Source organism: Callospermophilus lateralis, chromosome 5, assembly GCF_048772815.1.
Source record: "Callospermophilus lateralis isolate mCalLat2 chromosome 5, mCalLat2.hap1, whole genome shotgun sequence".
Classification (NCBI taxonomy): Eukaryota; Metazoa; Chordata; class Mammalia; order Rodentia; family Sciuridae; genus Callospermophilus; species Callospermophilus lateralis.
The window spans coordinates 52408835-52421074 of record NC_135309.1 but is presented as its reverse complement, the minus strand read 5'-3'; the positions used below and the strand labels follow the sequence as shown (position 1 = coordinate 52421074).

At 40.6% G+C, this 12240-nt stretch overlaps 1 protein-coding gene across 2 annotated transcripts in view; it reads right to left on the bottom strand.

The window, feature by feature from the left end:
* The window catches only part of Tnfaip8 (TNF alpha induced protein 8), a 110997-nt gene that overhangs the window by 26084 nt on the left and 72673 nt on the right, over nt 1-12240 (bottom strand). The window lies entirely within an intron of this gene.

Genomic DNA, 12240 nt, shown 5'->3' with positions numbered 1-12240 from the left:
AACACCACTTCATTGGCTCCAAGTCGGCATGGTACTTTGGAGACCACCACTCCATCCCACCTCCTGCTAAATCCAACAAAATAAGCAACTGCCCAAACTTACCCCAGTCACAATGGTTTCTTGCCTAGTGGTATTGCTGCTCACTTGTTGAATTTTGCAGCTATTTCTTTCTTTCTTTTTTTTTTTTTTTGTTTTAATCCCATAGTTATTTCCTTACCCCTCCCTTCCTCTCCCTTTGGATTTCTACTCCTTCCTTGGAAGGCCTTCCATAGGGCCTAGATCCCACCCTCTCTACCTTCCCACAACTTCCACTATTTCTCCCTCATTGTTCACTTGAAACTCTGAAATCTGCCAAATGGCCACTCTCTCTATTTGTTTTGATATTCTGGTTTCTCAGTCATTTTTTTCCCTTCCCCTTTAATCGGTGTTACATGTCCCCAATCCCACCTCCTTGAAAACTCATCTGAGAGACTGCTGCTTTAATTATCACCCTTCTCGGAAGAATCTGAGTCCAATGTTTAGACTTGTGATATTCAGAAGGGGTGTATTTCATTAGAGCTATTTCATAATCAACTCAGTTCCCATTTTAACCCTTGAAAGGTGAAACAGTTTTAGAAGTGTTTTACAATAAGGAAAACAGTAAGTGCACTAATGTTTTACTTTTATCAAATAATTTTATAGAAGAAAAAGATTCCTTGGGGCGAGCCCATCGTTCCCTGCTTTCTATGGGATGTGAAGTGAGGAATTAATTGGGGGAACACCGTTTGCAGATCTGGGAAGGATTCTGTCTTTGGGTGCCATCATAAGCCTCCTGATTTATATAGCACCTCCAGAGTGAAGCTGTCTGACCACTGAGCTTTACACAAACATCACCTCATTGGTTCTCACAAGGGATAAGCCAGGTAGCATATTTCTTTTGGTGTGACAGCCATTTTCTACATAATTACAGTAGAAAGATGAAAATTCCCAGAATGGCTCAGTTTACTAGAGTGACCCAAATCCTACTTATTATGTATATAAAACTAGAGTCCTCAGAGATTCAGATCATATGCCACAGCTGGGGTAAGAACCATCAGTGGTGTGCACTCATGTCACAGGAAGAAAAACATGGGGAGAACAGCAAAAGTGAAAGGGATAAGGGGAAAATTCTCTAATTCATAGGGCAGCCAACGTGTTTGTTTAGTAGGAAGAGCTGAGTGATACTGTGATATAATAAAGCATGTGACATCTGGTAAGAGATGGAGAACTGGTTGGCATTGAGAAACTCCCACTTGTGGTGTCAGAGATGTTGAAAGTGTGTGGAAAACAGTCATTTTTTTTTTTTTTTTTTTTTGGCAGTGGGGCGGGGTGTTTTACCTTTTTAAGCTGATTCAATTTCCTACCTATAGTCACTTGTTAGCCTCATGCTCAGGTGCTGATGCTGTGTGGTGCCACAGGAGAGGCCTGAAGGCATGCTCTTCCATACACCCATGGGAGGGGATTAGCTAGAGATAAGGGAAGCAATCTGGGGGCAAAGAGGCCTGGAAAGTGCAAAAATGGAGATGATAGGCCATGTCCCTGGGAGACTGGGTGCTTGCTCACCATAGGTACAGTCACCTCCCTGGGTCCCAGTGCCTTCTTTATTCCTTCTTTCACTCATTAAATACTGCCTGAATACACATAATGTCTTCTGATCCCTTAGCAGATGAGCTCTGCAGGCTCCCTGCTCTACCTGAGCCCAGCCTCAACAGAGGCCCCAAAAGAAGGCAAAGAACTCTCTATAACAACTCTCTTCAGACTTGGCTGACACTTCCTCCATGGGGCTCTGAACTTCTGCCTTCTAAGGCCCCATTCTCATTTTGCTCTTCTCCTACTTCTTGAGCTACTACAATTCTGTTTCCTTTATCATGTCCATGTATCTCTTTCTCCTGTAAAAATGACTGTTTTCAGAAGTTAAACACATAACCCTACAGGTGATCACACAGATCACAGAAGGAAAGTCATCTCTCTCTTTCCGACTGGATATTCACACACTTTCCTAACACCCAGGCCTCCAGATCAAGTCACAGCCCAGTTTGATATTCCTGACACATTAATTTGCATCCAACATCTCATGCACAATTCAAAACCCTCCAGTTCTTTAAAATGATTACTTTCCTCCCAGAAGGTATCTTGGACATGCTTTAGTCTAATTATTCAGATGAGAAAACTGAAGTTCAGAGAGATTAAGTAGTTGTTGAGCACTGTACATTACATCCAGGGACAAGGTCAAAAGCAGAACTAGTTTCCCGATTCCAGGGCCTTGCCTGGCTTTTAGTCTGGCCCCATGTACTGCTACAACATTTCTCTGTACCCTCCACACTTCTGGAAACTTACTTCCTGATTCCAGCAGACAGAAGGTACAGGTTTTCCTCTCCTCTCCACTTGCTTAAAGGACCCATACGAAGTACAAGTGATCCCTCTGTGAAGTCACTGCCACCCTTTATGACTTTTGGTACATACAACCTCTTCTGGATTCTCATAGGGTCTACTGTCTGATTTTCAGATCTCTAATCATTCTAAGCTCCCCCATCATGTGTACTTTTGTCCTATGGATATACATGTGTTGCATGTGATACCGCCCAAACCAAAAATTGATTGAGGACAGGGCCATCTGCGCACACAGTTCTGCTCCTGCAGACCCTGCAGAACTGGTACTGGCTCCATCAATATTTGTTGCTACGATTAACTGACGCCTAGGGAAGGCAGCCCTGGGCCAGGGAGAGAGATTGCACCCTGGAAGCAAGGGTCTACTGAACTCTCCATGACAGGCAGGAAAATCTGTGCTTCTGGGGACACCTCAGGTCCCCAGATTCTCAACCAAACTGAATAGGCCACCTGAAAACTCAACATGCCAGGCCAGCCAGCATAAAGCACAGATGGCATGTGAAACTGGAAGAAAACAAATTCATGCATCACTTATTCTCTTCTTGACAACCTGACTGGGACAAATGAGATCTTAAGGCTTCAGGAGCCTAAAGCTGTCATCATCACTTAGGGCACAAGGCTTAGCCATCAGCCTCCGTGCTCCACCAACTCCTAGGAAGAAACTTTGCTTCTAGTCTCCTAGTTATTTATAAAAATTAAATCTCATTTGTCGCTGCAAAGCTGCAGAATGAATTCCCACTTAAGTCCACAGATGACACTATATATACAAACAACTCCCTAACACACATCTTCAAAGCCATAAATACCATAAGATACCAGCCTAATAACATGGGTTCTGCACCATCTTACTGATTCTCAGAGCAGCACTGTCTCAGCAATTTACTCCCCGCTCAGTAATTAGCCACAAGCAATTAGCCCTACCTCCAATTCTTCTCCAAGGTTGGTAAGCCCTTAGAACAAGATTTAAGCAATTACTCTCTCAGGCATCTTGTGACATCTCCAAGAACGCACCTGACCTATAGCGTGCTCCAGGGAAAGTGAAGCTGTGGGATGCCCATCTGCTCCCACAATGGCATGGCATGTCCTGTGTTGGATGTCAGCTCTCCTCTCTCTCCACACACGCACACACACATACACACACACAAAGACTTTCTCCCCGCAAAAAAGAGATCCCTACTCAATCAGCACTCTCAATAGTTAATTTGTCTTGATTGATATTCTCAGAGGAATGAAAACAAGTGAGTTCATTGTTAAGACTGCCTATTGCTTTTTTTAAAATTTATTTTTTAGCTTTAGGTGGACACAATATCTTTATTGTATTTTTATGTGGTGCTGAGGATTGAACCCAGTGCCTCACGCATGCTAGGTGAGTGTGCTACTACTTGAGTCATATCCCCAGCCCAATTGCCTATTGCTTTGTCTGTCACTTTCAAACCAGGGGTCTAATAGGATCTACTTGCAGAGCAATATTTTATTTCAATGCCTCATCTTTTATTCTTCAGAGTTATACAAAGAAGAGAAACAGGAAATCTCTACTTGTTCAATTATTCCATTTAAATTTTGTAAGTTCCCCCCAAAAGATTGTAAATGACACCTATAGACACATATTTGGTTTGTCCTGCTTCAAGGAGATCTCATTCAAAAAATCCAGAATTTTAAAACTTAATATTTGCAAAACTCCTTCTTGCAACATAGGCAAGCGGGTAGAAAAAAACTGGTGATTACCTCTCTGGGCCTCAGTGTTCCATCTCTAAGATTTAAGAAGTTGGATAAAAGGCTCTGCAAAGTTGCTTTTAATTCCAAAATCATGATTCTATAGGTATTTGTTTAGGTACAACTTTAATTACGTAGACTGCAGACCTTTCTTAAACATTACTGATATGCATATAATTTCAGTCTGTTTTAATTCAGCTTACACTATATTTTTTAAGAACAATCCCCTACAACCACACTCGTCTCCCTGATTTCCAAGTTCTTAGCATCATTCTCCTTGAGACGGAAATGTTGACAAATAAATGGTTGTGGAAATTTTAGTGACTGAATTATTCTGAGATGAAATCACTGCATCCTGAGATTTTGTGGCCCAACTGAATTCTCTTTCACTCACTCACTTTTTGGTACTTCCTGGATTACCAACATCCAGGAGTATAGAATTTAATCATCCGTGTTATCCTGACTGTTCAGTGGCATCAAAATTCAAAGGCAAGAAAGGTATGACTCATGTTCAGGATGATAAAAATTTCAGAAGTGAGAAAGAAAATGCCCCAAGTGTATGTAAGTTTATAGATCTGGGGGGTGCCAGGCAATGCAAAGTTATCAAGGGATGTCCACTGTAGAGGAGAATATGCATCATATCTCTAAATGGACTTTCCACTTTAAGTCCTTATCAGCATACTGCACTCCAAGGCTAATGACTACATAAAAGGAAGAAGATAACCATGTCAAACCACAGTGTTTAACAGTTTCTGCTGTATATTTTACATTATATGACAACAAAGTCAGGTGAACCAACCATCAGAGCCGAATCACTGCCTAACCTTCTTGCTTAACCCTGAAAAGCAAAGGCGGGGAAAGGGAAGGCACAGGGGAGAAAACTGTAAAGCAATGCTTAGTGATTACACAAGCTGCCACACCACACAAAGTTAAAACAGTGAGAAGAGCACATGATGTGACAGCTTATACAATATCACCAGGATTCTAATGCAGAATACTAGAAGAGGATATTAACAAAGCACCACCATAAAACAAATGAACTTTTCTTCTCTATAACTACTTGGCCAGCAAAACTTTGAAACTACTAGAAGAAACTACCAGAAGAAAATATGGAGAAACAGTTCAGGACACTGATTTGAGAAAAAAAAAGGGGGGGGGGATTGGGGGGTAAGATCCCAAAAGCACAGGAAACAAATGCAAAAACAGACAAATGGTTTATATCAAAATAAAAAATTTCTGCACAGCAATGGAAACAATCAATATAGATTTAACCTGAGTAGGAGAATATCTGCAAACTATTCATCTGACAAGGGATTAATATCCAGAATCTATAAGGAACTCAACTGCAAACACAAAAGTAACCTACTTAAAAATTGGGGAAGTGATCTGAATAGATATCTCACAAAAGAAGACATACAAATAGTCAACAGGTATATGAAAGAATGCTCAACACTAGTCAGTATGGAAATACTATTCAAAACTACAATGAAATAGCATCTTAAACCTGTTAGAATGTTATCAAAAAGACAAAGAAATTCTGACATGTATATGGAAAAAGGGGAACTTATACATGATTGGTGGTAATGTAAATTAGTATTAGTATAGCTATTATGGAAAACAGGATAGAGGTTCCTCAAAAAACTAAAAATAGAATTATCATGATTCAGCAATTCCACTACCAGGTATATATCCAAAGGAAATAAAATCAGTATATCAAAGTGATAACTACACTCCCATGTTTACTGCAGCGCTAGTCACATTAACCAAGTTTTGAAATTGACCTAGGTGTTAATTGATAGATGAATGGGTAAAGAAAATGTGATACAGAAAGGATAGCCAGGTAGTGATGCATGCCTGTAAGCCCAGCAATTTAGGGAGCCTGAGAAAGGACAATCTCAAATTCAAGGCCAAAGCTGGCAACTTAGTGAAACCCTATCTCAAAAAAATTAAAAAGAAAAAGGTCTGGAGATATACCTCAGTTGTAAAGCACCCGTGGATTCAATCGTAAGTACTGCAAAATACAGAATGGAATACTATTAATCCTTAAAAAAAGAATTAAATCCTGTCATTTGCAGCAACATGGAAGAATTTGGAGGATATTGTGTTAAGTGAAATAAGGCAGGCACAGATAAATAGCACATGTTCTTTATATATATATAATCTGTAGATGAACACAATACATTTATTTATCTATCTATCTATCTATCTATCTATCTATTTATTTATTTAATGTGGTGCTGAGGATCCAACCCAATGCCTCACGCATATAAGGCAAGCGTTCTACCACTGAGCCACAACCTCAATCCTAGAACATGTTCTTACTCATATGCAGAAGCTAAGTAAGTTCATCTCATAGCCATAGAGTAGATTAGTGATTGCCCCAGGCTGGCAAGGGGAAGGGGAGGAGGAAATAAAGAGATTAGTGACTGAGTACAAAAATACAGTTAGGAGAGGTCAGTTCTAGTATTCTATGGCACAATAGGGTGACCACAATTAATAGTGATTTATTGAATATTTCAGAATAGCTAGAAGAAAGGATTTTGAATGTTCCCTGAACTTGGGTCCTTCTCACTTCAGTAAGCTCCAGTTATCTCCTTCCTGCCCAGGTATCTTCTAGATCTCCTGTATCAGAAGTTGAAAGGATGCATTTGAGAATCCCTGCCTGTGTTCTTGGCTGCCTAGAGACAGCAGAGAACATTAACACCTGGCCTCTTCTCTTTCTCCTCTAAGACACCTGGTCTGTCCACTCCTTGTTTCTCTGGGGTACCTGCAGACACAGGGTCTGCAGAGCTTCTTCCTGAGCGCCAAGCTTATTTGAAGATGGTGAGGGCATTCCTGTAAGTACTGTGTATAAAGGTTGAAAGAACAGGCTCGATTATTGTTAGTCTGCCTCAGTTTAAATTCTGATCTGAAAAAAAAAAAAGAAAAAAAAATTCTGATCTGCCTTTTCTAGCTTTGTGGTTTTAGGTACAATTTTTAACTTCTCTGACACTCAGTTTTCTTAGCTATCAACTGTATCATTTATACATGTATTAAATGATGTACATACAAAGATACACAGCACCATGTCTAGTATGTGAAACAGCTCAATAAATTTTTTTTTCAGCTCAATAAATTTTAGTTTCAATATTGTTTCTTCGGTCTTCAAGGAAATCTGAGATGCTGGCAAGCTACTTAGAGCCCTGACCCCAGTGATCAAAGACACATGCTTATTCTTCCTCTGCTATTAAGAGTATGTTAGTGGAAAATTTAAGAAACCCAAAATAGGTTTGTTGTCTAGGTTTAGAAGGCTCTATTCCAATTTCTACAAAGAAGCTAGACAATTTCTTTAGCAATGCTCTAAAAAGTTACACCCTATCACCAAAGCTTATTTCAAATTAACTAATTACTTTAATAAAACTTTATTAGAATTTCCAATACAGGGTTTTGATCTGGTACTGGGAATGCTAGGGGATGGATGGGGGCACAAACGTTTCTGTCAGAAAGTTCATAGTGAAGTGAAGGCCAACAAAAATAAATAATCATAATACAGATGAAAACATGGTACACTGTAAGGAAGTACAGGGTGCTAGGGCAAGACCCTGGAAGAGCATCTACCCAGGATTGGGTCTCGTTGGAGATATTCACCGCTGGAGGAAGGGTAAGAGAGTAAGCCCACCAAAGGAAATAGCATGTGTTGGAAGAATGAGGAAGTAAATAAACAGGGCAACACTAGGAAGGGGTGTGGGAAAAGTTTAGGCCAATCGTGTAGGGTGGTAGATTGTTGCTATTTTGCAGACACACATAAGAACTCTCTTCGTATTGTGCAGAAGACCTCGTTTTGCATTTGGATGTGGGACCAGAAGTCCCTGGAACTGGAAGTCCTCTCTCCCACAGCAGCAAAAGGGCAGGCACATGGCCCAGCCTTGACCAGTCAGATGACCACTATCTCAGATTCTTAACGTTGAGGATGGTGGAACACACAGCCACATCTGAGTCCCAGGAGTGGCAGAATTAAAAAAAAAAAAACAAGGCAGTGAAAGCAGTGGTGATGTCCTAACCGACGTTTCTCGGGAATGTCCCTGCCTGTACATCTTGCTGCATTTTCAGAGGCTAGTTTTACAGCTTTGCAGTGGATGCTATAGTTTAGATCTTAAATGTCCCCCAAAGGTCCACTGTTGAAAGGTTGGTCTACAGAGTGGTGCAATTGGGAGATGGTGGAATCCTTGAGAGGTTCAACCAAATGGGAGGTTTTCAGTCACTGGGGAAGTGAGACCCTGGCCCACTCCCTGCTCTCTTTTATTTCCTGGCCATGAAGTTAGAGGTTTTGCTCTACCACATGTTCTCACCATGATGTGCTGCCCTCACCACAGGCACAAAGCAACAAGGCCAATGGACCATGGGATGAAACCTCCAAATGTGTGAGCCAAAATAAACATCTTCTCTTATAAGTTAATTATCTCAAGTACTTTATTATAGAGGTGAAAATTGACTAACACAGGAGACATGTAAACTTCCCAAAATCTTTCCAGAATTTTTTCCTGCTTATGATAGTGAGAATCAGTTCTATTTCTTGAAACTAAAAACCTGATAACAGAAGTGATTATTGTAATAATTGAAGGTATAAATACTAAGGGTCTGAATCAAGTCAGGGACAGGAACAGGGGAGATAAAGGGAAGGAGATGCTTTTAACAGATAATGAGATGAAGCACCAGGTCTTGGTGACCAGCTGGAAGCAGAAGATAAAGAAGAGGGCAAAGTTAAGGACAACTTCCAGGTCTGTATGGAAAACAAGCAAGCAAACAAACAAACCAAAAAAATGGAGGGGGGCAATGAAATTCAGTGAAAATATAGAAGGAAGGTCATATTTGTGGGTAGCAAAAGAGGATGAGCTCAGTTTAGGCCTACTGGATTTAAGGTGCCTGCCTGACAGTCAAACATGATTTCTACCAGGAAGCTGATTGGACAGGTGGATCTTAGAATAGCCCAGGCAGGAGGACTAGGAGATTAGAATAAATAGCTAGAAAAATAAAGGAAGAAAGGAAAACCAGGAGATGGTACTGTCATAGGAAACAAGGATGTTTATCTCCTGGTGTCAAATGCAGTTAAAGAATTTTAAAAGTCATCAGGGCAAAAACATATGAATGCAGGGTAAGTGGTAACTTTAGCACCTGGGAAGTCACTGGTGATTTTGGCAAATATGATTTTTCTGGAGTGGAGGAGAAAAAAGACAGACTTCAGTAGGATGAAGGATTACAAAAAGTGAGAAATGAGGAACTCTGAAAAAAAAATTTTAAGTTCATTTTAAAGGAGAAAAAAAGCAGTGCCTAAAACAGGAAAAAGTGTTAAGAATTAACTCACCACCTCCCAGGACTGGGGATTGCACCCAGGGGTTCTCTACCCTACCATAGTGCTACATCTCCAGCACTCCTCCCTCTTTTTGAGACAGGGTCTTGGTAAGCCGGCCTCAAACTTCTGATTCTTCTGCCTTGGCCTCCTGAGTAGCTGGGACTGCAGGCATATGCCTCTCTACCCTGTGATGCTGAAAATTAACTTTCAATAGAGGTCATTCATTCATTCCACAGTATTTAATACGTACCTCTTGCTGTGTAGGTCCTAGGAATAAAACAGATCAAACAGATATGGTATTCAAGAGCTTGTGGACTAGAAGAGAAGGAATGCTAACCAGTCTGGTGAGTGTCAGCAAGGAAAGCAACAGGTGGCTCTGAGAGAAGGCAACAGAGGACCCTAGTTTTGGCTGAGGTTCAGAAAAAGCCTCTCCAAGGAGCTGGCCAAGAAAAGGGGGTTGGGTGAAGACAAGGATATTTTGGTCAGAAAGACCAGCCAAGTGCCAATGTCCTCAGGGGAGCTTGAGAAGGGAAGGAGTCAGGAAAGACCTGGAGCTGACTGGTGTAGCAGCCCAAGATGAAGGAGTGACATTCTGGAGTAGGAGCAACACCCACTCCACCGTCACTGGGAGGGAAGGTGTGCAAGAGGTGAGTCTGTCAGTCTGGAAGCAGGAAGTTGAGGGAGTTGTCTGATGGCTACTGTTTTCTTTGTGAAATAGCAAGACTAATGAGGCACATGAGAACTGGGTAAGGTGGTAGCAAATGGGAATTTGGTCAATGGAAGGGGGAGCTCAGCTTGCTCACCACTCAACCATTATTCTTCTTCAAGTCCTTAGAAATGGCTTTCTCAATTTCTGGCACCAAAACTGATAACTAGGGCAAAGAATTCTTGGATTCCGTGATATGTAGGTATAAAATGACCCTTAGAAATCTCAGCTACCATTCATTGTTACTACTTCATAATAACCTAATTTACTTAACAGGAAGCAACTGTAGCCAAATAAGTAGCCATCAGCTCATGAAACACCCATCCACTGGAAACTTGACATGCTCTTTTCAACAGCACTCCCCTTTTTAATAAAGTGTGTTTCTTCCTTCATTTTCCTTGCTTTCCTATTCATTTTATGTCTAGATATCTTAAACTCATTCAGCTTTTAATAAAGCAAGTCCTCCATTCTTTTTCTCAGTTTAATACTTAGGCACAATCATCTATTCATTTACAAGCAGGCAAAGTTAAACCATTTCTTTAGAAGGTGTCTATAGGCTGAGGCTGAAGGTTCAGCACCCCTGGCATGGAGTCAAATACATTCTAAGCCATGATGGCTTAACAATATCCCCAGTCATTTGTTTCTACATTCATGCACATACAGAAATATGTTGGCCTCCAAGGATTTCTGAATCCGACTTGATTTTTTTTTTTTTTTTGGAGTCCACTCCCAAGAAATTATATTAGTCTCTGACTGCAGCTCAGAATAATGACTTAAAAGTATCTCCCATTACAACAAATCAGGCATGAAGCATCCAAAGGCAATTTTCTTGCAGTGCAGACATTGTGAAGAGCTAGTAGTGATCTCACACTAAGTGGGATACCTTAAGTCTGCCAGCAGCTGGTAAAAAAAAAACAAGTATCTATAAGGGGAATTAGGATTAGTGAGAACAGAGAAAATAACTGAGTTATTTCCAATTTAGCTTTGGTAGACATCAGAGTGATGGTAGCAGAGGGAAAGTTCTAGATCACAGTCAATAATCGCCCTTACAGGAAATACCCAGGACACTACATGAAAACCACACAGATACTCATCTTTTATTTCCTGGCAGAAGCTACAATGATTCTATCTGGTTAACAAAGTATTTGATCAATTTCCCTAAAGTCTTATTCAAAATTCTCACCCTAAGGGCCATTGATTTAAAATTCTAGCATCTCAGATTATTTTAAAAGAAACATTCTGAGTGATTGTAGCACATTTGCACAAAGTCCAGGACTGCAAGTAGAAGGCAAGTGAGAAGCAAGTTCAAGGGAGCTCACTAACACTCCAGTTTGCATGATGCTTCCAAACACAACCAGAGAACTCAGAAAGGAGGCATGGATGTTGCTAGAGGAATGTACAATACATTCTTCAGAAGACTGGTTTTCCACTATCTCCTCACTCTTTTTCCAAAAGAGAGGGAAAAGAGGCCTAGGGGGAAATGCCAATTTAAATGCTATGTAATTCATACAAAAATTCACCAATGGTTTTTTCAGTCCAATTCCTACTTGCTTTTGACTACTTTTGAGTTAAAATAAACTGCTATTATAATAACAAGACATAAAAAAAGAAAAGCATCCATCAACACATGGCTCCATTAGAATAGAGGCCACCGCAAGGAAACATTAATCCCCCAAGTTCCACATCAAGCTCAAAAACAATGCTCCTGGCTGTCATTTTTCATTTAGGCCAGCCCTGTATTTCTAATAAACAAGACTTTTTATTTTTTTATTGACCTTTTCCCTCTCAGAGCATAATAAGACAAATGTCAGCCCACAGAGAGCTTTACTTTGGGAAAGGAATCAGGAAAAGGCAGAAGAGGACAAGTTTCAAGGGCTCTCTCTAACTGATGTCTACCAAATGGAGCCTTTGCCTGCTCCTCAGGCTGCCAGGGCTGCTGTGACTGACTTCAAATTTACCAGTTTCCCAAGAGCTACTTGAAAAGAAAAGGGAATTTCACAATCTTGAACACTCTCCCCTCTTACTTTCTACTTTTCCCCAACCACTCCCACTTACAAGGAGACTTTTATATATACAAAGTTTCAGA